The sequence below is a fragment of the Muntiacus reevesi genome, chromosome 12 (assembly GCF_963930625.1).
Source record: "Muntiacus reevesi chromosome 12, mMunRee1.1, whole genome shotgun sequence".
NCBI lineage: Eukaryota > Metazoa > Chordata > Mammalia > Artiodactyla > Cervidae > Muntiacus > Muntiacus reevesi.
Genome location: NC_089260.1, coordinates 65,574,523 through 65,599,313, shown reverse-complemented (window position 1 = coordinate 65,599,313; position 24,791 = coordinate 65,574,523). Strand labels below are relative to the sequence as shown.

Here is a 24,791-nt window from a genome sequence, read left to right as displayed (position 1 = left end):
CTCACAGTACATTTCAATGCAGACTTCTCCACCTTTCAAGTGCTCACCAACCACATACTGGCTATCATACTGGCTAGCACAGGTCTAGCCATAATTTGAATAAGCCCAACCTCTCTGGCCACTATAGTCCTATGTTAAAAACAAGGATGGAGTTAATCTGTTTTCTTTCATCGTCAAATGCAGTTCAACAACCTTTCATTGACTGTAAGAGTTAGCATATACACAGTCCCTTTCGGATGGTACCAGCAACAGTCCTTCCTTTAGTTCCTAAAATGTGCTTCAGAAACCAGATGCTCAGAGTGGTTGTCTGCTCAGCAAAAAGTCACACAGCCAGCAGGACCCAGAACTCAGGCCTCCTGTCTACAAATTCAGTTCACTTTATCTTCACTTACTATTACCACACTAGCAAATTGGTCCCTTCTTCCTTCCCTCCCCTCAGGAATCATAGGCAAGTTGTTGAAATTTAATAAGCCATTCTATGCAGCAACATTTTATTAATTTTTATCAGACTGTAGTTGCTTTACAATGCTGCACTGATTTCCACTGTAGAGCAAAGTGAATCAGATGTACGTATACATACATCCCCTCTTTGTTTTATTTCCTTCCCATTGAGGTCACTGCAGAGCACTGAGTTCCCTATGCTACACAGTAGGTTCTCATCAGCTATCTATTTTATACATAGTATCAATAGTGTACATATGTCTATCCCAATCTCCCAATCCATCCCATCCCTTCCCCCCACTTCCTGCAAGGAAATCAAACCAGTCAATCCTAAAGGAAATTAACTCTGATTAATCATTGAAAGGTCTGTTGCTAAAGCTGAAGTCCCAACACGCTGGTCACCTGATGCGAAGAGCCGACTCATTGGAAAAGACCCTGATGCTGGGCAAGATTGAGGGCAGGAGGAGAAGTGGGCAGCGGAGAATGGGATGGTTAGATAGCATCACTGACTCACCGGAATAAATTTGCGCAAACTCCAGGAGATAGTGGAGGGCAGAGGAGCCTGGTGTGCTACAGTCCACGAGGTCAAACACAGCTCATCAACTTAACAACAACAACCCCTTCCCCACCCCACTCTCATTATCCATACATTTGTTCTCTGCATCTGTGTCTATTTCTGCTTTGCAAATAAGTTCATCTGTATCATGTCTCTAGATTCCACATATAAGCGATACTACACGATATTTGTTTTTCTTTCTGATCTGCTTCACTCCGTATGGCAGTTTGTCCATCCATGTCTCTGTGTGACAGCTTGAGACCCCATCATGCACCTTCTCTGCTTCCTCAGCAGAGGAGCATCTAAAAATCTAAAACATGTAACAACTGAAAGATGTGCACATCCTTGAGAAGCATAATTCATCACCCCAGCAATGAAAACCAGACTGTCTGCTGGGTGGGGTGTGACTTACAGCTATCAGTTTCTTGGCTGCAAGGCAGAGTGCTTGCCTGGGTCGCCTGACCCACTGCAGTAAATGGAATGAGCCTGCCAGTAATCCTCTCGTGCTGATTAGGTCCCAAGCAGAGAGCGGAAGATGGAAGAGGACCTAAGGGCCATCTGTCATCTGCTCCCATCTCTGCCACTTCAGCTTGCCTTGGGGGGCTTCACTCCACGCTCTGTGATCTGGAGGGCCAGGCAATAGGACCCATTAGTAAACTTCTCTCAGTGCCCCCAAGCTCTTCCTCATTTCACAATCAATGCCCTGGAGCCCTGAGTGAGAGATGAACTCAACAGGCAGGACAGCAAACCAGTTAGACCCCTCAGATCCTGAAAGCAGGTTACCTGGCTTCAAATCCTGGTTCTGGTCCTGCAACTTAGTGGCTGTTCCCTTGGACAGCCACCTCCCTTTCTGCCTCAGTTTTCCCATAAGTAAAATGGGGAGATTAATACTGACAGCATACACTGTTGTAAGGATTAAATACATAGATTAGATACAGAGGCAGAGTGCTCTCGGAGGCAGGCCCATGGGCAGAGCTATTTACTTGAGAGCCGACAAGATCAGGGAATGAAGGAAGGAAATGATGAATGTCATGGACTGGACTCCAAAACTAGAAATTTAAGAAGCAAAGCAACAAGTATCAGCGGGCTTTTCAAACTGGAAAGTACACAACACCTTCGATCACTCAGCCCACAGTTCGTGAACCAACCCTTGGAGGCCAGAGACCTAGCACTCCTGTGCCCATTTGGGGCTCACAGATCAACTAGATACTGATAATCAGATCTTCAGTTCAGTTCAGTCGCTCAGTCGCGTCCGACTCTTTGCGACCCCATGAACCGCAGCACGCCAGGCCTCCCTGTCCATCACCAACTCCCGAAGTTTACCCAAACTCAAATCCATTGAGTCGATGATGCCATCCGGCCATCTCATCCTCTGTCGTCCTTTCTCCTCCTGCCCTCAATCTTTCCCAGCATCAGGGTCTTTACAAATGAGTCAGCTCTTCGCATCACGTGGCCAAAGTACTGGAGCTTCAGCTTCAACATCAGTCCTTCCAATGAACACCCAGGACTGATCTCCTTTAGGATGGACTGGTTGGATCTCCTTGCAGTCCAAGGGACTCTCAAGAGTCTTCGACACCACAGTTCAAAAGCCTCAATTCTTCGGTGTTCAGCTTTCTTTATAGTCCAACTCTCACATCCATACATGACCACTGGAAAAACCATAGCCTTGACTAGACAGACCTTTGTTGACAAAGTAATGTCTCTGTTTTTTAATATGCTGTCTATTAAAAAAAAAAAAAAAGCAGAGACATTACTTTGTCAACAATCAGATCTTACCAAGCACCTAATACTCACGGTGCTGGAGGAAGCCGCTAATGTACAAAATCTTATTCAATGCTCACAATAAAGTATCTAGTTGGTAGTACTAACCACTTCATTTTACAGATGAGGAACCTAAGACTCAAGATGGGGAGATCTGAGACTTTTGAAAGCAGACATATCCATTAAGCTGTTTTCCTATACTTCTCAGGCAGGTGAGCGATTATTTCTGGCTTTGGGTGGCCTCTGCTACGGAGTATCAGAATGATTCAAAATGCCAGGCAGAGGCCCGCAGTTGTAAAAAGCTCAGGCTCCAGGTCTCAGCCACAAATGAATGAATAAATCTTGCTGATGAAGCGGGTCCCTCTCCTGGAAGAGGGACTTGCCCTGCCCTGCTCCCATGATTTAGGCTGGGCAAGGCAGGCAGCCACGGAGGGATGATATGTAGTATTTTCCTCCTGGAGGCTTCCAAGCCAGGACAGACCTCTCTGGGGAGCCTATTCTCTTCCGATGCTGCCGGTTTATGTGTCAGTTTATCTGTTTCGGAAAGAATTATCCTGGCTGGGGGTATCTAAGCTGAGGGCTATTGTAAACACTGGAGGAGGTGCCTGACATTCCTACATTCCATGCAGAAGAGCTTGGGAAGTATAGATGGAAAGAGGGGGAAATCCCACCTGGGGAGGTCAAGATCACCTGAGGGACCTGGAACTTGCCTGGAGTCTTGGGTCCACTTGGATGGGAACATAATCTGGACCAAGGGTTGTTTCAGGACCCTTCTGGGCATCAGTTTCTACCCCAGCATCAGCCTGGGGCAGGTATAAGAGGTCCTGAACTGCCCACAGGAACAACGCTAACAGCAGGGGCTGCTTATTCAGTGTTTGCTATCACTCCAGCCCAGATGAGTTCATCACATTTTGTGTGCCATCTCATTTAAACTTTAAACTAATGTGGATCTTTTCAACTCAGTCCCCAGCTGAGGAATCAGGCAGAGGGAAGTTAAGTTCACTGCACAATGAACTAAGTAACAGAATGAGGCCAAGGCTAGAGGGAACCTGCGGCCATTCCATTCCAGGAGCCACGTTCCTCACCATCACACCAACAGCATTTCTTTTTAGATCATTTAGATCTTTTCAGATCATGATGAGGGTCAACAGTCCATGGCTAACGACATCTCTTCCAATTTTGAAAGTCTATGGTCCCAGGAAAATCCAAAAGCAATTGTTTGCGCCTCACACCAAAAGTACAAACAACAAAAGAAAAAATAGATAAATCAGAGTTCACCAAAATTTAAAACCCCTCTGCATCAAAGCACATCTTCAAAAGAGTCAAAAGACAACCCATAGAACAAGAGAAAATATTTGCAAGTCATCTAAAAAGGGACTCACATCCAGAAAATAGGAAAAGCTCAATAACAACCAAAAAAATACATTTCTCCAAAGAAGATATACAACTGGCCAATAAGCATATAAAAAGATGCTCAACATCACTAGTCACTAAGGAAATGCCAATCACCACCACTATGAGATGCTACTTACATACTTTTAGGATGGTTATTATAAATTTAAAAAAGAAGAACATAACAAGTCTTAAGGATGTAGAGATTTGGGAACCCTTGCTCACCCACGGCTGGTGGGGATAGAAAAGGGTGCAGCTTCTATAAAAACAGTATTCAGTTTCCTATCTATCCAACAGCTCACAATCCCCAATTCAGGTCTGTTGTCAGAAACTAAAATGCAAAGATCATTTGTATTCATTCACTCAGCCAATGATCTTTGGACTAGACATTGGGGAAAATGGAAGACAATAAAGTGAACAAAAATCCCTTGAGGCTTATTCTTCACTGGGGGCTACAGAAAGCAGGCAAGACAGATAACTCAGGCTGGACTTTACACAGTGGGAGGTAGTAAACAGGGAAACAAAGCAGCTCAGAGGAGCACGAGGTGTTGGCTGGATGAGTGACGCTGAAGGTGGAGAAGCCACAGGGAAACTGACAGTGCAGGGTGGGGGTGGGGCGGCAGACGGCTGCAGGTCCCAGAGCTGGACCGGGTCACAGGTCCAGCAGGCAGGGGCTCATCCCAGGGGAGTCCAAGGCTGAGGGGTGGGTTCTGAACAGGACTTACATGATGACCTAGGTTTCACCAAGACGATTCTGCTGCTGGAAGAACTTAAGGAGCCACAGAGAGTCACACCAATGGTCATTCATAATGACACGATCTCCCCAGGAAAGCACAGATTGACACCGGAAAGTAAAAAAAAAAAAAAAAAAAACTGGGCAAAGTCAGGGGCTTTCTGTGTATTCACTCATTTAATCCTCTTAACCATCCCAGAACAGCAAGGCTGTTATTCCCATTTGACAGATGAAGAAACTGAGGCACAGAGATTTGAAGGTTATGCAGCTCTCTAGTGATTGAGCTGAGGTTCCAACCAGACAGTCAAAGGTCAGAGTTTGAGGAGACAGAATCACCCATGCTGTCTGAAGCTTACATTATGATAATGAGCAGAGCAAAGCAAATGAAGAGAGTGCTGGTCTGGGTACCTAACAGTTTTCCTCCCCACCGGAGCTTCTTTGTCAATCTATTGTCAATCTATCCTCCCCACCCCCACTCTTGCTCAACACCACCAATTTCTAGGTATAATTAAAATGGGTGTATGGCACAGAAAAAATAAAACCTGGAAGCCCTTTTACTGTAACTCACACCACCTAGGACAACTGCCAGTTTCACTTTCCCCTTTTCCCTCTGAATCTCTATCCAGAGATCATCTAATTTAGCACCAGAGTTGTGGAGTTATCAGAGCTGAAATTTGCAGTCAAAACTGCCTACCCTTTTGAGGTATGAAGAAACAGGGAATGGGAAAGTGGGGCTGGAAATAAAGACAAACTTCCTCTAGGGAAAAGAATTCATATTTATACTTCCTGGGTATAGAGTTAATAGATAAGAGATTGGTGAATGGATTGATTCCAAATCCAGTCTTTGCATGCTGACCTGGGTTCCAACCTACCTTTTAACAGCTGTGTGAACCTGGGCAAATCAATTGATTTCTCTGAGCCTCAGTTTGTCCCATCTGAAAAATGGGGTTGATGATGGTTCCTATTCCACAGGAATAGTCTTCTGAGTATACATGGAATAATGGAAGGGAAGCCCTTGGCATTGTACCCATCACACAGTGGGCTCTCAGGATGCCAGCTGCTGTTATCAACCATACTATTATTTTTACTACAAATCCTCCCAACCCACCAGAGGCAGGAGATAGAGTTCCCATTCAGAAATAAGAAACAGAGACTGCAGCCCTTCTACAACAGGCATACCCATCTCCTTCTGCCACTCACCAATCCCACTGCTGGGCTCACCTACTCTAGAAGAAGCCTCCCAGACCAGCCGGACCTCAGTCATCCTGGCCTTGTGGGCCCATCTAAGGCATCTGCCATCTGAAGCCAAACCCGGTCCTCAACTACTTCAACCCCCAAGCACCAGCATCACTCTGTCCACCTCTGAGAACCAGACTTCACCCCAGTGTTGTCGCCATGCGCAAAAAGCATAGGTCTGTTTTCCTGCACTGGACTGGGAGGGGGGTTCTTAGAGGGATCCCCAAGTGTAGCTACATGTGCAGCACAGCGCCAGAGAGTGGCACGCAGTAAATACCAGGTGAGTGAATGGCACTGTTCCACTGTGAGTTTTCTGTGTAATTAGTTCAGAGCTATTACATGGATTAACACGGACAAGTTCTTAACAACAGCACAGAGGCAGGGCTTAATAACTCTATGAAGTCATGTTACTGTAGCTCCTAATAATGCTGAGTAAGGACTGTGATGCTCCACCATAACTGCACTAACGCCGAATCATCACTGTCGGTGGCTTTGCTCTGCCCGTCTGCATCTCTAAAGGCAAGGATGCACCTACCAGACTATCAAACCCATGGTTCTTTTTTGTTTCCCAAGAGCCTTGACCAGTTCCAGGCACATATTCAGCTCCTAGAGTTTCCAGATGAGTGTGCTCAGTCACTCAGTTGTGTCTGACTCTTTGCGACCCTTTGAACTGTAACCCACCAGGCTCCTCCGTCCATGGGGTATTTCAGGCAAGAATACTGGCATGGGTTGTCATTTCCTCCTCCAGGGGATCTTCCCTACTCAGGGATCGAACATGCATCTCCTGTACTGGCAGACGGATTATTTACTGCTAAACCACCGGGGAAGCTTAGAGCTCCCAGTCATATCCTTAATGAACTTTGCCTCCATAATGTGAAGAAAGATGACAAGATGGAAACACTGCACAAGATGGGGGGAGGGCTTTGCTTCCTCCTGGATCGGTTGTTTCTTTAAGTAACTTGGCCGCGATGGCTCACCTAAAGGAAGCGAAATCTGAAAAGCATGTATTTTCCCCTGATGGAAATCAGCAAAGGCTCACAGACTTCCAGGGCAAACATCAGTGAGCTGGCCGGAAACCACCACTGCCTAATAACAGCCGACCAACACTTTGGAGCCCAGCAGGATACAAAAGGTCTGGCTTCCTCCACAAGAAAAAAAAAAAAAGCTAACATGTGTTGAGGAGGTGGAGAGGGAAGGGAAAAGGAAAAAGGCAGTCAACATCTAGGAAATTACTACTTTTCCAGGACACACAGCCTATCACAAAAGCAATCAAGGAACTGAAAAAGCAACCTAGAATAGCATCATGTGCAAACAGCTCTAAGGGTAAGAAAGTGAATCACATGTATGCAAGAAGTGCTCTGCTGCAGCACATAAGTCAATAAGGGTTTAAGCCCACCAAGCCGAACCTGCAGTCTGCGAGGCGCTGGGGGCACAGCAAAGAGCCTATCGGGTCTGGTGGAACCTGTGCAACGGGACGTGGAGAGCCATAAGCAGGGGTTGCAAACTGCTGGCCTGAGGGCCACAGCTGGTCAGCACGTGTTTTGTCTGACCTGTGAGGGGGTCTTCAAAAATCTAAACTGAAATATTTGAAAATTAGAACTTGCCTTAAAAAAAAAAAATTCCCTGGCTTCTCTTTCACAAGTAGAAAGTCTGGCAACACTGAATCTCCTCTGTGGCCTGGGAGAAACAGGGAGGTGGGAAAAGGGAGTTGGACTCAAAAAGCAGCTGCCGGGTTTGGAGAGGGGACCAGTTGTGGGCTAGTCCTCACACATCCTACTGTGCTCCTTTGGGTCCACACGGTGCATTATATCATCTGCTCATCTTCCTAAGCAGCTGAGTCTGCAAGCCCTGATGGGAACCCATGGCTGCAACCCAGAACAATAGGGATGTGAGCTGCCATAACTCAAGGTGCGGGGAGGGGATGAAGGAAGGCTTCCTGGAGGGGATGAAGGCGTGTTTCCAGGAGGAGGTGACTCCTAAGCTGAGTCAGAAAGCATCAGTAGGAGTTAGTTTGGAGACGAAGTGGGAAAAGGAACTGAAGCCTGTCCCGTTTCCCCAGCTGGATGAGGCAGGGATGTCAGAAGTGAATCTGTAGGCACCTGTCTAAAAGAATCCCATCATTCCAAACCTTCCTCAGGCAGAACCCACATTCCCCTGCTGCCTCTGATCAGGCAAGCCCTCCTTCTGCTCCAAGCAAAGGCAACCATCTGGCAGGAAGCACTCAGCCTGGAGGGTTGGCAAGGGCGGGGTCCTTAGCCCAGCTCCACGGGTCCACACCCCTCAGCAATTCAATCTATAGAGGGGCTATTACACAGCAGGTGCTCGAACTCATAATGCGAAGCCATTAAAAGCTTTTAGGTCGAGTCTCAGGGTCTAGTTTGCCCTTTTGAAAGCCAGGAGGAAGGCAGGCAGGGAAGAAGGGAGACAGCTGGGGCCGATGACGGATGCTTTCCAGTGGCAAGAGGGTGCGCTCTGGAGCCAGCAATGTCACTGCTGGACCAAACTGGAGAGAGAGCGTAGTCACAGGTCAAAGGCGTCAGCAACTGCTCAGGTATAAAACACAAAGATCATAGGGTGCTGTCTAAGGTGCGGCTGCCAAGACCACCTCCACGCGTTGCCAGGACTGATACTGTGATCGCCCCCATCCTTTGGCATCCCTAAGTATGTAGGGAATGTCTGCAATCGAGAAAGCATGTATGGATTGTCCAGGCAAATGACAGGGAAGAGATACTGCCTGGGGCCACCCTTGAGGCAGGGGGAGAAGACAGCAAAAGCCAGGGGGCAGCCCTCCTACTTCGAGAGCGCTTTCTGGGAGACCGTCTTCTCTCTACTGACCCCCCATACCTCCCTGTCCCCCCCGCCCCCCATGCTCTGAGGGGAAGGCGGTCCTGCAAGGCTGATGAGCAGGATACCATCCCCGCCAGAGGCATCCTCTGAGTGTCAACCCAGCCGGGTCAGTCTGGCCTTCACCTCACAGGTTTGTTTCTTGGACCAAATGCAAACGTCTGCTTCGTTAGAAGCAATACACGACAAGGACAGGAATGATCTTGCCATGAAATCTCTAAGTGAGATGATTGGCTGAATGATCCCAAGGCTACCCTGGCCCCCACTGAATAAATTATGACTTAAGTGGACTATGGAGTAATGCCTAGCCCTAGTGGCTCAGCAGTGAAGAAGAGCCTGCAATGCAGGACACACAGGAGACAGGGGTTCGAACCCTGGGTCAGGAAGATCCCCTGGAGGAGGAAATGGCAACCCACTCCAGTATTCTTGCCTGGAGAATCCCATGGACAGAGGAACCTGACAGGCTACAGTCCATGGGGTCTCTAGAGTCGGACATGACTTAGTGACTAAACAGCAACAACAAAGAAGCTTGAATTTATGACCATGAGCACATGGTCATGGATGTACTCTGGCTGCTTTCCTTACTATATAGTTTCAAAATGCCTAAGTGATACATGTGGCTATAGTCTTCCTCTACAAAGCATACCACCTGCCTCATCTTCTTCTCCCTTCCAGGAGGATGAGAGTGAGTTTGATCTACATCCTTCCATTTTTTTTAGACATTCACACCCACCTCTAAGTATCCTCTAAGGATACTTAGAGGATACACAGAACATGAGCTGTGAATTCTCAAATGTACCAAGGCGAGGGGCTGCACATGTGTTTTCGATTTCACTGCCAGCTGCCAGTTGGTCTTTCAAGTGACCTCACATTCACTAGCTGAGTCAGGGGACCCCAGGCCACACACAGCCTTCCCAAGACTTGAGTCAGACCTCCTATTTTGGGCACATTTTGAAATACGGGGGAAAACGTGCCCCAGAAACAACTCAAGTGCCCTTCCAGTGGAAGATGGGTCAAGAAACAGTGGCATATCCAGAGAACAGGACACTAATTGCAATCTAATCCACAGAACGACTGACATATACAACATGGAAGATCTCACATGCATGAGAGAAAGCAGACCCAAAGAGCTACATTCTGGATGATCCCATTTACAAGCAAAAGACAAAACCATGAGGTCAGGAAACAAATTCGTGGTTGTTAGAAGCTGGGGACCAGGGAGGAGACTGACTACAAAGAAGCAGAAGGGATGTTTGGGGGGTGATGAAGATGTTCGTGATGTTGATGGTGATGACTCCAAGACTATGTTAGAGGGCTGTGTGTATTTATTGAATTACCTACCACTACCTACTAAAAAAAGCAGATTCTACTATCAACAGATCAGACCTCAACACATGCAGCTATATTAGGGAGATTCAGAATCTTTTCACGTGTATTATGCTTTTTTCTTTTGAGAACTATTTATTCATATCTTTTACTCACTTTGCTATGAGGCTGTTTAGTTTGTTATTGACTTTGGGGAACTCTTCTTTATTATTAAAGCTTTTCCTTTTTTAACTTAAATATTCCTTTTTTCTTTACTAGTTTCATCTTTATCAATCTTCTCCTTTCCCTCTTTGCTTTTCTCCTTCTTTGGTTAACTTCCCCAAAATCTTCATTTTCACTCAAATGTAGCATTTCAGTGTGAATCCCTTCCTCTCATACAAACTCTCTTCTATATTATTCTATTTCCTATTATTTCATATTCCTTATACTTCGGTGTATACTTGCTTGTCTCTCCACTAAGTAACAAGTTCCTTTAGAACTGGTACCGTCACTGCTGTCATCACTGCTGAAGATCCAAAACCTTGAGTAGTGTCTGGTGCACAACAGGCACCCCACAGATAGCTGCTAAATAAATGGAAGTTAAGTAAAAGCTAGTACAGGTGCATATGACGCATATGCACATATGCACACAACGCACACTATACGTCATGGCTCATGACACAGCGCATCACGCACGGCAATAGACACCACATGTCTCAACAGATAAGAGCAAGTTTGGCTTCGGTACGGATCTCATGAGTTGCAATGTTTACCTCAAACTTTTAAAATACTGAGATGCTATGGTGCAATGCGCTTCCCTAGTGGCTCAGATGGTGAAGAACCTGCCTGCAATGCAAAAGACCAGACTTGATCCCTGGATCTCAAAGATCCCCTGAAGAAGGGAATGGCAACTCCAGCATTCTTGCCTGGAGAATTCCACGGACAGAAAAGCCTAGTGGGCTTTGGTCCATGGGGTTGCAAAGGGTCGGACATGACTGAGTGACTAACACTATACTATACTTTGATGTAACAGTCCTAGGACTGAGGACTTATCCCAAAAAATTAAATGAAAAATATAAATATATATATTTATAAATATAATATTTTCTATAATAATATATAATATTAGTATATATGTTATATATTACATTTTATAATTTATTTTGTGATATATCATTTTATAATATATTATATAAAAATGCCATGGACAGAGAATTCCCCAGCAGTCCAATGAGTAGGACTCTGACCTTCCACTGCAGGAGGCACAGGTACAGTCCCTGGTCAGGGAACTAAGATCCTGAATCCCACATGCCGCATGACACCTTCACACCCCTCCCAAAAACCACTCGGACCAAAGCATATGTAATAATGTTCAGGAATGCTTACAACTTACAAGGTCAGACATAAACATACATACACAATTATAACTGTTTTTTTAAAAAACCACAGTAAAGACAAAGTAGTGATTGCATTAACTCGAGAAACAACACTTATCTTTACAGACTTGTCCCCTCAGATGTTTAGAGATAGGTTTTTTTTTTAATCTGTAAAAAAGATAATTCCAATTTCCCTAATTACAGTCTGTCCACCCAGGGCCATTTCAGCACCTCCCTTCTAAGATCCACCCTCTATAGAGTTTGTTATCTCTCTAACTGTAAATTTGGGAAGTTACTCCTCAGCTACGACCCCAGGGTGGGCAGGACCCACTCAGATCACTCCTGCCTGGTCATTAAAGCCGCCCCCACAGCAGTGAGAAGCCCTTGCACCGCACCTGGAGAAAATGCCCTGGCACAGCAATGAAGACCCAGCGCAGCCAAAATTAATTTTTTTTTTCTTTTAAGAAAAAGTTAAAGCAGCCCAAATCAGCTTTCCATTTAAAACCATTCCATGGCTCCCCATTTTACTGCGTACAAGACAGCATCTTTCATCTTTTAGAAAGGCCTGGAGATATTACAAGCAACACCGCCAAAGAGCGGTTTCCCCTTCTACCTCTGTCCGCCTTGCTCACACCACTCCAATTCATTCTTCATCTTGCTCCCCCATCACACAGTCCAGCCCTGCCCTCAACCTCTAACCTGACTCTTTCCTGGGCTCAAACACCATCCTCTAAGACGAATCCCTTCACCTCCTTCAAGGCTGCTCCAATATCAGCTTCTCAGCGGAGCCTGCCCTAAAGCCACCTTAACACTGACCTTAACACTCCAGACCCTGACCCTTGTTCCCACAGGACACATTCCCCTCGAATACACTGTTAATATCCTCAGTTTACTGTGTCTGCTGCTCGGATGTCTATTCTAGCTATAATGCAAGTACCATTCATGCAACATCTCTTTTGCTCCTTCCTGCATTCCCAACACTGAGAACTCTGCTTGGCACAGAGCTGGTATGCAATGTATTGAATTAATGAAAATGAATAGGGACTTCCCTGGCTTCAACCTTCCCTGGGTTAATGGTTAAGACTCCGAGTTTTCAATGTAGGGGTCACAGGTTCGATCACTGTTTGGGAAAGTAAGACCCCACATGCTGTGTAGTACAGAGGAATTTTTTAAGAAATGAATAAATGAATCCATGAGCCCTACCAAGTTAACAATTTCTGGAGAGAAGACAGATACACAATATACCAGGTAATGATCAGTGCTGTCTCAGTTTGCTCAGGCTGCCATAACAAAACACTATAGACAGGTAGCTTAAATGACTGAAACGCTATTTCTCCCAGTTTTGGAGGCTAAGAAGTTCAACACTAAGGTTGTGGCCAATCTGATTTTGATGAGAGCTCTCTTTCCGGGTTGTAAACAGCTACTTTCCTCCTGGATCTTCACAGAGACAGAGAGAGGATGAAATTTCTCTGGTATTCTTCTGGTAACAGCACTAATCACCACATAAAGACCCCACCCTAATGACCTCATCTATCCATAATCCATAAAAAGAGAAGGGGACGACAGAGGACTGAGATGGTTGGATGGCATCACCAGCTTGACGGACATGAGTTTGAGCAAGCTCTGGGAGTTGGTGATGGACAGGGAAGCCTGGCATGCTGCAGTCCATGGGGTTGCAAAGAGTCGGACACGACTGAGCAACTGAGCTGAACTAATCCATAATTACCTCCCAAAGGCTCCACCTCCAAACACCATCACACTGGGAGTTAGTATTTCAACATATGTATTTTGCAGAAAGACATTCAGTCCACAACAAGTACCATAGACAATAGTAAGACTCAGGCATGGAAATGGGAGGAGGGGAGGTTGCTACTTTATGAGGCAGCCACCAAAGAAAAACAATAACAAATATAGCAACCACCACTTACAAAGTCTCTACCACATCAGCTCTGTGCTAAGCACCTCACACCTCTTAATACAGTGGGGTCAGGAGTCGCTGTAGTATTTGCCTGTATTGCATCCATCTGTTCTCTGCCTCCTTGTGGGGACCACACTGTCCCTACTGTGTGACTTGGATAGAATGAAAACACCAGGAGAGCAAGGGTTTTTGTCTCTGCTTCTCTGCTGGACCTCCAGGAGCTAGAACAGTGCCTGCGACAGGGCAACTGCCCAGTAAGTAAACAGCTCAGTCAGGCCATCTTAAACAGAGCAGCAAATGTTAAGGGCCAATGTACCAAGGAAAGGAGGACTTCCCTGTTGCTCACTGGTAAAAGAATCCGCCTGCCAATGCAGGAGACACAGGCCCAATCCCTGAATCGGGAAGATCCCCTGGAGAAGGAAAAGGCAAACCCACTCCAGTATTCTTCCCTGGCAAATCCCATGAGCAGAGGAGCCCGGCAGGCTACTGGCAAGCAGTATAGTACACAGAGTGGCAAAGAGTCAGAGATGCCTTAGCAACTAAACAACAGCCAGGGAAAGACAGCCCTAAAGAATAACCAGTAAAAACAAGCGTTTTTCTGTCTTCCTCAAGAGCTTACTTCCTCTGTGCTAAGTGCAATTTTTTTTTTTTTTTTTTTTTGCATCATGCCTGAGAGGGAGACACTATTCTTCTCCCCGTGTAGCAGCTGAGAGCTGAAATAACGAAAAAGCAGGCTGCCAACTGAGGGGTACCTTCTGATTTCTGTCCTTTCTGAGACCTCTCCTGATTTCTTATCTTTCTTCTATTAGCCAGTGTTTCGTTCAGAGGCTTGCAAAGAACACTAGTAAAGTCACTGCCACTTCATGATCTACGTAACCAGAATGTTACTGTTACACATTAAAATGTATTCAGAAACCACCAGCTCCAAGCAGCCACAGGAAGCAATAAAACCCAGTAATTGCCACAGTAATATTATCAGTTACCTTTTGCTGAGGGCTAAGCAGGAGCCCAGGCCCCTGCTGAATGCCTGCCTGCTGGGCATCCTCTATTTCCTCCTCTCAGCCAGGGCAGAAGGTGGTGCTTTACCGTGCTCATCTTCCAGGTGAGGAAACAGGCTCCCAGAGGTGACGCAACCTGCCCCACAGTAACCCAGCTCTGCACTACCCCTCAGCCATCCCAGCTGCCTTCCTCTGCTTTCCAGCTTCCTTCCTTTCTTCAGAGTCTCCTCCCTGGGGGGCAAACCCTCCGCCTCCCATCCTGACGGGCTGCTCCACATCTAAAGAAGACAATGACTTGAGGGATGGGCATGGCTTGTTTACTTAAAAATAAAGTAGTTCTTCGATAACCACCTGGAGCCAGTCTCAGGGCTGTGTGAGCCAGCAGATGAAACAGCGACCACCCCTCCCAGCCCATCCCTACTCCTTTGTTGCTCCCAAGAAGTTCATGGTCCAAGAGGGAGAAGAAACAGATAAACAGATATAACAGGGGCTCTGATTACCCACCGGGCACCAACTAAACAACACCACCCCTACCTCCCCCCTTCAAAAAAAGGAAAAAAAAAAAAAGAGGAAGAGAAAATAAAAGAAAATTCAGAACTCTGAAATTAAAAAAATAACTGAGACCATTTGGGCCTCGTGACTGTGAATCTTGTGTTTATGGGCTGGCATTGTTTTTGTTTCTCAGGACGAGGTTGGGACGATACAATCTTTGTATTGTTAGGGTGGTTACAGGACCAAAACACACCCAAGAGAGAGGAAGGTACTCCGGATCGGTTGGGGGGGGGGGGGGGGGGCAGGTCGTGGAGGTGGAGGGTCTGGATCATTTGCAGAAACAGTTCTATCTCCCATCTGCTGTGAATGTTGTTAGTAATAAATGCTGGTCACAGAGCCAGGCCAGACACCTGGATACAGCTTTCTGCAAAAGCCCATAGATTCTGCACCAAGACAGAGGCTGTCCCCTGGCCCCAGAGGTCCCCAGACTCTCCAGTTTAGAATTTTCTGAGCACTGAAGCCCCATTCTCGTGGCTTCTTGACCCCAACCAGGCCAGCAGTCAGGGTAGGCGGGGTCTCCACACGAGGTGTGGGGTTTTTCTTTGTGCCTGGGCAAGGAGGGATGACTGGAGAATGAGCTTGACCTTCCCGCTCCAGGCGGAGCAGCACCTTTGTCTGTCTTTAGTTTCATTGTCCTCTGACTTCTATGAGTGGGCCTGGGGAGTCAGATGGCCAGTGCAAATCCGGGTGTCTCTGCCACTCCGTGGCTGTATGACCTGAAGGTGCGGGGCGGGGGGGCGGGGGTGGGGAATCCTTAATCTGACCTGTGGGCTCCCCATCTGCAAAACAGTCATGACAACAATAATTCTACCTTCCCAGGTAGCTGGCCAGGTGGCCAATGCCGGAGACCCGGGTTCAATCCCTGGGTCCCTGAAGAAGGAAATGGCAACCCACTCCAGTATTCTTGCCTTTGAAATCCCATGGACAGAGGAGCCTGGCGGGCTAGAGTCCATGGGGTGCGACCCCATGTCAGACACGACTTGGCAATTAAACAACAGCACAATAGCTGGGAGATTATATGAAATAACAAATATAAAGCATTTCAAGGCTGGCCCACAGTAAGAACTCCATCACTGCTGGACACTTTATTGTAACTGCCGTGGTGAGGCAATAGGAAGCATAAAATGGGAAGAACAAGCTCGGCCTGATATAAGATTTCAGTGTTATTACAAAAACTACTACTATTATCGGGAATTCCCTGTCAGTACAGTGGTTCAGACTTCATGCTTCCACTGCAAGGGGCAAGGATTCCATCCCTGGTGGAGGAATTAAGATCCTGCATGCCACGTGGCATGGCAAAAAAAAAAAAACCAGGGGGTAGGGAGGGGAAGAAAGAAACTACTACACTACCATTATGATCATTTACTATTATTGTTGTTAGAGTCTTAGATTATTTGGGACCCAAAAAATAGAAGAGACAGAGGCATAGTCTATCAAAGGACCCACCTTGGCAGTGCCTCCTGTAAGGCCTCAAACCCCTGACGTTTTTTGGGAAAGGGTAGAAATGACCATCAACAGGGCTCATCCACGTTCAAAATTATTCCATTTTGGGTCAGGAGTCCCCCCACTGACCCAGGGTATGTGCAGGAACAATCCTGGTTTCTTAAAGAGATCACAAACCTGCATCCAGAGGTTTGTCTTTTTTTTCTTATTTTAAAGGGGGCAGGTGGGGAGAACGCCATGTCCACAGCCAACGAGGACAGGAAATACTAAAGAAAAAGCTTGAGCACCCAGAGGCCATCTGACACCTAAAGCACAGAGAGAAGCGCAGCCATTAGCAGGCCCAAGGCTACCTCGCCGAGGAACATGGACCAGCAACCATCCAAGGTCCTTGCTCCCACAGGGAAGGCTCAACCACCAGCCATGGGTATCACCACTTTCAGGGAAACTCACACAAAGAGGAGTAAATATCATCCCGGAGGCTCTTTAGTTGAGCCGAGAAAAAACGTCCCTCCCGGTCAGGCAGAAAGCCCTGGGACACAGGCTCTGAAACCCAGCCTGCCTGCTTGCCTGCCATTTAGGAGGAAAAGAGAAAGCTAAAGCACAAGAGATCAGCTGAATGTGGCTGGTGAGAATTTACCCAGTTTTTAGATCAGCAAACTCACAAATCAGTTTCGGGGGATAGGGTCTGTCTGCTATTTCAGAATCGAGAAGAACTCCCTCTTTCCAGCCCAGAAAAGCTCTAGTCCCAATCAGAAAGGGCAAGCCCAGACAGCATGCGCCCAGGGGTGGGAGGGAATCAATCAGAAAAAGAAACTGATTTCTTCTCCTTTTCAAGAGAAGCCTGGATGATGCAAAATTTTGCACTCAAAGTCAGTAAAGCAACAACAATAAAAAGTTACCCTTCACCAGGCAAAACAAAAATGACCACAGAACAAATCCCGCCCCCTGCCTCGGGAATTCACTGGGGACAGCATTATGATCCACCCCGGACCTTCTTGGCCATGCCATCACCAGACCCATCCATGGAATCCCAGTCGTGCCGTACCAAGGCCTCAGACCACGAGGTACTCCTCACCTCCAGGATGTAATTGCTCCCAAAGAGTGGCGATCAAGCCAGGAGGCTCTTGCCCAGGCCAGCCACTCTGTGCTTGTTCTGCTGCAGCTTCCAGGAAGGTTTTTCTCCTAATAAATCTTTCAGGAAGTCCCACTGAGTGTTCAGAGGATCCATCCAACACCCTCCTTCATTGGTTAAAGCTTGAAACAGATTCGTTGTGACCACAGGACTGTGTCAGATGAACAAGCCTGAACTTGTCACTTCCAGTATGCAAAAGAGGGCTGCAACATCCTATAACAAACAGCGCAGCAGACACAGTCCCTACCTCCTCAGAGCCTCCGTGCACCCACCACACACAAACACACGTTTCTTCCCGCTTTGCTCCAACAACTGCGCAGCTCCAGGAGCCAGGACGCAAAGTGGTGGGGGAGGGGGGGATGCGAGAGGGGCCGCCAGTCTCCCTTTGGAAAACAGAAGACGGAAAAGAAACACCCAAATGTCCCCAAAACCCCTCACTTAAGGATTTCCTCTCTTCTCTCATCTTACAGACGGGCCTGAAGTCAGGGGCTCAAGTGAACAGAATATTCCATGCCTGTCAACTCGGGAAAATACCTGCACACCAACCACATGCACCCTCATGGTCGCCCTTCCCGAAAGTCTAGGCTTGCTTGGACCACAAACGCTGGCATAAATAAAAGCACATTAGCCTCGGGAGGGTAAACCTAAATAAACCAACAATCCATCCAAATAGAATTACCAGGATGAGGGTGTGGGGGCACCCGGAAAATCAGTAAATGTAAGGCACAAGAAGAGAAAGTTTCCAAAACCAGAGTTGCTGAGTTTTCGGAAATCACCTTGTTGGGGAGTTGGGGCGGGGTGGGGCGGGGGGAGATGGGCAAGAATGCAGGGTGTATCATATGGTTCACAGGCTTCTCAATTAGCAAAGGGGCCTCCCGACCTTGTCTGCGAATCCTAATCAGTACTGATCGGAGGGGGGTCTATATTTGGAGGTTACAATAAATACTTTTCATCAAGACCACAAATCCGGAATTATCTCTCTGCAAGGGCTATTTGATGTCACCCTCTTCCCCTCCCCCCGCCCCCAAACGCCCCAAACTCGCTGCCCGTCTAGAGTCTGGAGATGAGGAAAGTGCACGGTTAACAAACATATTGGGATCTGAAAGCTCTTTCCGTCGGTCCAGCTGCCCACCGCGCATCCCTCCCCGCAAGGCCAAGGCTGCCGACTCTCCAGAAAGGCGGAGGACAAAATTGTAACTTACTGAAAGGTGGCTCCAACCGTGTCTCCGCAGGTCACCGGGACCGCCAACATCCTCTCCGCGTGGAAATCCACTCGAGGGGGTCCGGGGCGGGGGCGTGCCGGGGATCATCCTCGCTCGCGGGCCCTCGCCCTTCCCCCGGGCCCCGCCGCCCGGAGTCCGCCCGGCCCGCGGGCCCATGTGCTCGGCGGCCGCACGCGCTCTGCCCGCTGGAGCGCGGGGCTGGCGGGCGGCCCCTGACGTCACGGCGGCTCGCGCTCCGGGCCGCGGGGGAGGGGAAAGCGCGCGCCGCCCGGCCGGCCGCGTGCGTCCTCTGCCCCGGCTCCGCCGGCGCCCTCCGGCTCCCCGCCGCCTTGCCTGCAGCCCCGGGAGCCCCTCCGCCCGCGGCCGGAGCAGCCCCGGGCATCCAGCCGCGGAGGGCCGCGCGCGGAGGCGGGGAGGGCCTGGGCCGCCGGGGGCCCCGATGGAGCGGGGGAGGGCGCGCTGCGCACCGGGCTGGGGGGTCCTGGCTGCGTTCGCACCACGGCCCGGGGAGAGTCAGCTCGAACTCGATGATGGTGCCCATTCACTTGTGCGTGGCGGTTTCAGCTGCCCTCCTCCCCACACCTCCACACCCTCCCCCCCTCCCGCCGGCGTCCTGGAGTCTTCCCACTTGCCAGATGTGGAAGGCGAGTTTAGGGAAATAAGATGGACCGAGACGCTCTAAGATGGGAGCTCTCCGCGCAGCAGACCTTGGCTTAGTTCCATCTCTAGAAACCCGAGCGCCTTCTTGGGTACCACCAGCATCTGCTGGCCTGGTAAGAGAGGCGCACACACCTTCTCACCCTTCTTACCTCCTTCGACGTCTCCAGCTGCCCGCGAGGGCTGAGGTTGGCACATCCGTGCAGAGGGCGTCTGTCTACACAGCTGCCTCCCCTCGGGTGTATTAAACTACCACCCCCCGTGAATGTCCAGTTCCCCGCCCCCTCCCCGCCTGAAGGAAAGAGAGAGCGCTGGCCTCCTGCAGGGAAAGCATTTATCTTGCTTTCTCTGCAAAAGCCCTGGACTGGACCGAAGCGAGGAGCTGCCTCCAGTTCACTCCATCATCTCGGGAGCCCTTAAGGGAACCAGGCGCCCTGCTAGGCGATTGGGAGGAGCGACTGAAAGAAGAGTTAGATACAAACCCTAGAAGAAGGTCACAGCCCGGTGAAAAGATGGACACGCAAGAGAGTGATTTGAGAATTATGGATGCGAAGACTGTCCCTCTCTCCCCGACCCAGTGCACTACCCTCGCTTTCAATTCCAGCCCACCCAGCAGCCTTCGGCCCATCCTTCCCGCTCTGTTGTATTCAGTTTCTCCTATTCCAAGGGCTTCTTCCTGACTTGACTGGTTCCCCTCTCTTGGGGAAAAAAAAAAAAAAGCAAAACTTCAGGTAATGCTCCTTGTACCATCTGAAACACAGATTCATTTATAATCACTGAACGCTTGTTTTGTGCCTGGTCTTGGAGTTCTGATGGTCAGACCTCAGCATCTGCATAAGGCACTGTCAGAACTGTGAGAACAGCCCGTTGGCTGCTTAAAGTTCTCCCTGGTACCGACCTCTGTCATCCCCGGGGAAGCTGGCCGTCCTCCTGTTCGATATCTGCAGGCCAGGTGAGGCCAGGCTTCCAATGACAATTCCATTCTCTGGCTACTGCATCCTTCCTGTTGGCTGTCTGCCCTGGGGCCTCTCTGGGCTGAAAAGACACTTTGACCCAGGACTCACTAAACGATGACCTTGACTTTCTTTGCTTGCTCTCTTTGGATCCCTGAAATATTCATCTTAAATTCACATTTTTCCATTTTTTAAATTCCTCTTTAAAATAAAAAACATTTTCAGAAGAAATGCAAAGAAAATATCTTACTATTCCTACCATCCAAAATTAACTAAAATGACATTTTGGTATACCTACTTCCAATTGTTTTTTTAAAACTTGTTCTCTTCTTGCATAAGGGATACAGTACAAGTACAATGTAAAAAATTAAAATTGCACAAGAAAGTATAGAAAATAAAGGGAAATAAAAATTTTATCAGCCAGAAATACTTTCCATAAATATTCTATAAATCCAAGACATCTTTTTAGTCATACTTATTTATGTATCCAGGTAGATGGATAGCTAGATGCAGGATTGACAGACAGGAAGAATATATTGATTTTGAAATCTTAATACTGTGTAGTTGCTATTTTTAAATTTAAGGCATTTCACTTTCTTTGAATAGAAGACAAAGAAGTCAACAAGAAGTTAAGGAATCGTTAAACTTTAAATCTTTCCTTACCACGTGAGAGATATCACTTCCTAAATAATTTGGCAAGTGGTCAGATGAACAAAAGGAGAGTGCAGTCATGGTGTTTTCTTTGTAGGTCTCTCTATATAATTATTTATGAGTAGGTATTTCTCCAAAGAAGACATACAAATAGTCAACAGACATATTAAAAGATGTTGATTATAAATTTCTCTTAGCAGGCAATACCTTGCTCCCACCTGCCCTTACTTCACCTCTTTTATCTCTTAATTTTCTTAATGTTTTTAAATCGTCACACTCCATTCCATAACTGAAATTCCCATGGTTATTTAATACTGGGTCTATAATTACATAATTTCATGCTCATGGTCAGTCCTTCCCTTTTCCTTCTTTCTTTAAAAATTTTATTTATTTATTTATTTACTTATTGTTTTTTTGGCTGCATCTCTTGGCATGCAGAATCTTAAGTTTCCCAACCAGGGATTGAACCGAAGCCCCCAGCATTAGACGGATGCAATCTTAACCATTGGACTGCCAGTAAAGTCCCAATCCTTCCCTTTACTACATCTGCTTCCTTATCTGCAAAATCCACCCATTCACTTATCACACATTTGGAACCCCAGTTGAGTATCAGGCACGAACTAGTCCCCTAGACTCTGTGGCAATAAGACAGACAAGAATCCTGTTCTTGAGCACCTTTCATTCTAGTGAGAAAGGCCAGACAAATAAGCCAACAGGCAAGGGAATTCCAACAGTAACGCTACCAAGATGGGTAAATCTGGGTGAAGAGCTAGAGTGGTTGGGGGCTGTGCAGACTGACCACAGAGTGTTCCAGGCCAAGGGAACCACAAGCGTCAAGCCTGGAGGCACATGAAAGCAAGATCATCAATCATTCCACAAAGGCATATGGAGTCAGATCGGCAAACAGTTGCAGACATCATTTTCTTTTGGGGCAGGAATCACGTGTGTTCAGCTCCCCATTTCACCCCCAGCACCAATTCAATGAATATATGTAGAAGCTATAAGTGAATGACTGAACAGACACCCTGGATCCTGTGGTAGCAGAATGAGGGTGGAAAAGTGCCAGGTGCGGTAGAAACACAGAGAAAGGCATCTGTTTGGCACAGGCCAAGAAGAATCCCCAGGGGAAGTGGAGACTGCAGCTTGAAAAATAGCTTGGACAGAGAGGAGAGTAGAGGTGTTTGAGCAAAAGGAACGTGCATCCTTGTAGAGTCTGACAAACTCTGAGTGGTCTGGTATCACTGGAGTATGAAATCACTGTTGGAAAAGTGAAGAAAGGGTAATTGGGTCAGAGGAAGGTAGATCAGATTCTGAGAGACCTTGAAGTCCAAGTATTCTCGCCTTTGACTTAAAGAAAGGAAGATGCCACTTAGGACCTGGGTGAGAAACAGTGAGAGCTTGGACCAGAGGAAAGCTGCCTTAGGAAGGAGGAGAAATAGGTAAATGCTTAGGAAAACACATTCACCCAGTAAATCTGGGGGAGAGCAGGGGAAGGCTCAAGGGTAAGTGCCAGATTTGGGATTTCAGAAATGGTGGGTTGGTGGAGTATCACTCTTTGGGTGGGAGCTCACTGGAAGATGCAAGCCTGGGTGGGGGAAGGGATGCCTCCATTGTGGACTGCGAGGGTTTCACAAACCTCTGGTCCTTCCAGGTGAAGCCTGGGAGGCAGGTGGCTCCCAGTGCCCTATATTCATGGGTAGTGGATGCCCAGAGCAGGACTGAGCCCAGGCAGGAAGTGTATGTTAAGGGAGGGGCCAAGGGTCACACTCAGAGGAACAAAGGCAGGGCAGAAAGAGGAGGTGCTGGTGTTCAGTTGCTCTGTCGTGTCTGACTCTGCTATGGACTGTAGCCTGCCAGACTCCTCTGTCCATAGGATTTTCCAGGCAAGATTATGGGAAAGGGTTGCCATTTCCTTCTCCAGGGGGTCTTCCTGACCCAGGATTTGAATCTCAGGTTCCTGCACCTTTTGCCTTGGCAGACAGATTCTTTACCATTGAGCCACTTGGGAAGCCCCAGAAAGAGAAGGAAGCTGCTTGTATTCAGAATACTCTCTGTAAACCTATGGTCCTTTCTTTTCTGCCTGAATTCACAGGCCTGAATAGCAATGAGAACAGGGTCCATCACTTGCTGGGGTACGGAACCTCCATCTTCTTCTCTTCCCAAGGTTTATCAGGTGATTACAGCCTAGAGGTTCACCCACCCATCTTTCCTGATGCTCACAGTCATGGATATGGAAGAGGCTTCTATCTCTCCCTCCTGGATTCTGCAGCCTAGCTGGTCCCTCTGCCTTCTAATCGCTCCTCTCTGATAGCCTCTAAGTAGTCTCTCCAGGGAATACCCTGGCAGTCCGGTGATCAGAGCTCTGTATTCTTATTGCTGAAAGCCTAGTTTCAATCCTTGGTCAAGGAACTAAGATCCTGCAAGCCTCAAGGTGCAGCCAAAAAAAAAAAAAAAAAAAAAGGTAGTTTCTGCAGATTTACCTTAAGAAGAAGCAAGTTTCTCCCCTCCGCTGTCCCCAACCTGCTACCCCCCACCAGTCATCTATTCTCTAACTGTCTCATCTCCTTTGCTTTTTCTTTCTTCTAGAATATCTTGCGTTAGGGGTCACCTGTGCTTTTTCGTGGATTGGTCCCAGCATCTCCTCTTCCACAAGCAATTCAGAGAATACCCTAGGCTTCTTCTCCTGGTCGGACTCATGATCACGTTCTCACCAGCCCTGCTTGGCGATCTCTAGGAGTTACTGAGTCCACCTCACCTCCCTCTTCAGCCTCTGAATAGCCCTTGGGCGGAGACTTTACCACAACTCTCATTCATCGAGTCAGTCAGGCAAGCTGAGACCCAGAGAGCTCACTGGTCTTGACCAAGGTCAGATCAAGCTTGTGGCTGCGCCAGGACCGGACACCAAGTCAACTGGCCTAGGTGGCCAACAGCTCATCTGCCTCCAGGTGAAATGAAAGTGGGTCAGGTTGTATTTTGGGCGCAAAGAAAAGAGAAAGTGAGCTCTCAATGCATGGACACTTCTGGACCATACAGATCAGCCTGTCACCATCCCACCGAGGGCACTGGGAAAACATTGATGTCAGGAAGATCTGAATTTGAATCCAAAAGCTATCAGATGACTCTTAGTGAGTTACTTCATCAAAGTCTCAGATTTTAAAAGTTTGATTATTTTAATTGTGGTAAAGTAAACATAACATGCCTGCAATGCAGTAGACCAGGGTTTGATCCCTGGGTTGGAAAGATCCCCTACAGAAGGAAAAGGCAACCTACTGTAGTATTCTTTCCTGGGAAATGCCATGGACAGAGGAGCCTGGCAGGTTACAGTCCATGGGGTCTCAAGAGTCAGACATAACTTCATAACTGAGTCACCACCAAACATGACATTAAAGCACCATTTTAACCATTTAAAAAATGTATAACTTATATTGACTTCCTGGTCTCCCCACCCCCAGTTCTATCCCCTGGCAATCACCATTCTACTTTTTATCTCTGCATACTTGACTATACTGAGCATCTCAAATAAGTGGAATCATACAATATTTTGGGCTTCCCTGATAGCTCAGCTGGTCAAGAATCTGCCTGCATTGCAGGAGACCCCAGTTCCATTCCTGGGTTGGAAA

General features: G+C 47.6%; 1 long non-coding RNA gene across 16 annotated transcripts in view; it reads right to left on the bottom strand.

Moving 5' to 3' along the window:
- The window catches only part of LOC136144681 (uncharacterized), a 421,108-nt gene extending 402,000 nt beyond the window's left edge, over positions 1-19,108 (bottom strand). For 3 of the 16 annotated variants that reach the window (XR_010658618.1, XR_010658623.1, XR_010658617.1), the window contains exon 1: positions 18,890-19,105. This is a non-coding gene — a long non-coding RNA (uncharacterized lncRNA). Of the gene's footprint in view, positions 1-17,630; positions 17,801-18,889 lie in introns of those variants that run through there. The other 13 variants (XR_010658626.1, XR_010658619.1, XR_010658620.1 and 10 more) reach the window with 9 other exon arrangements.
- Between the last annotated feature and the right edge of the window lie 5,683 nt (positions 19,109-24,791).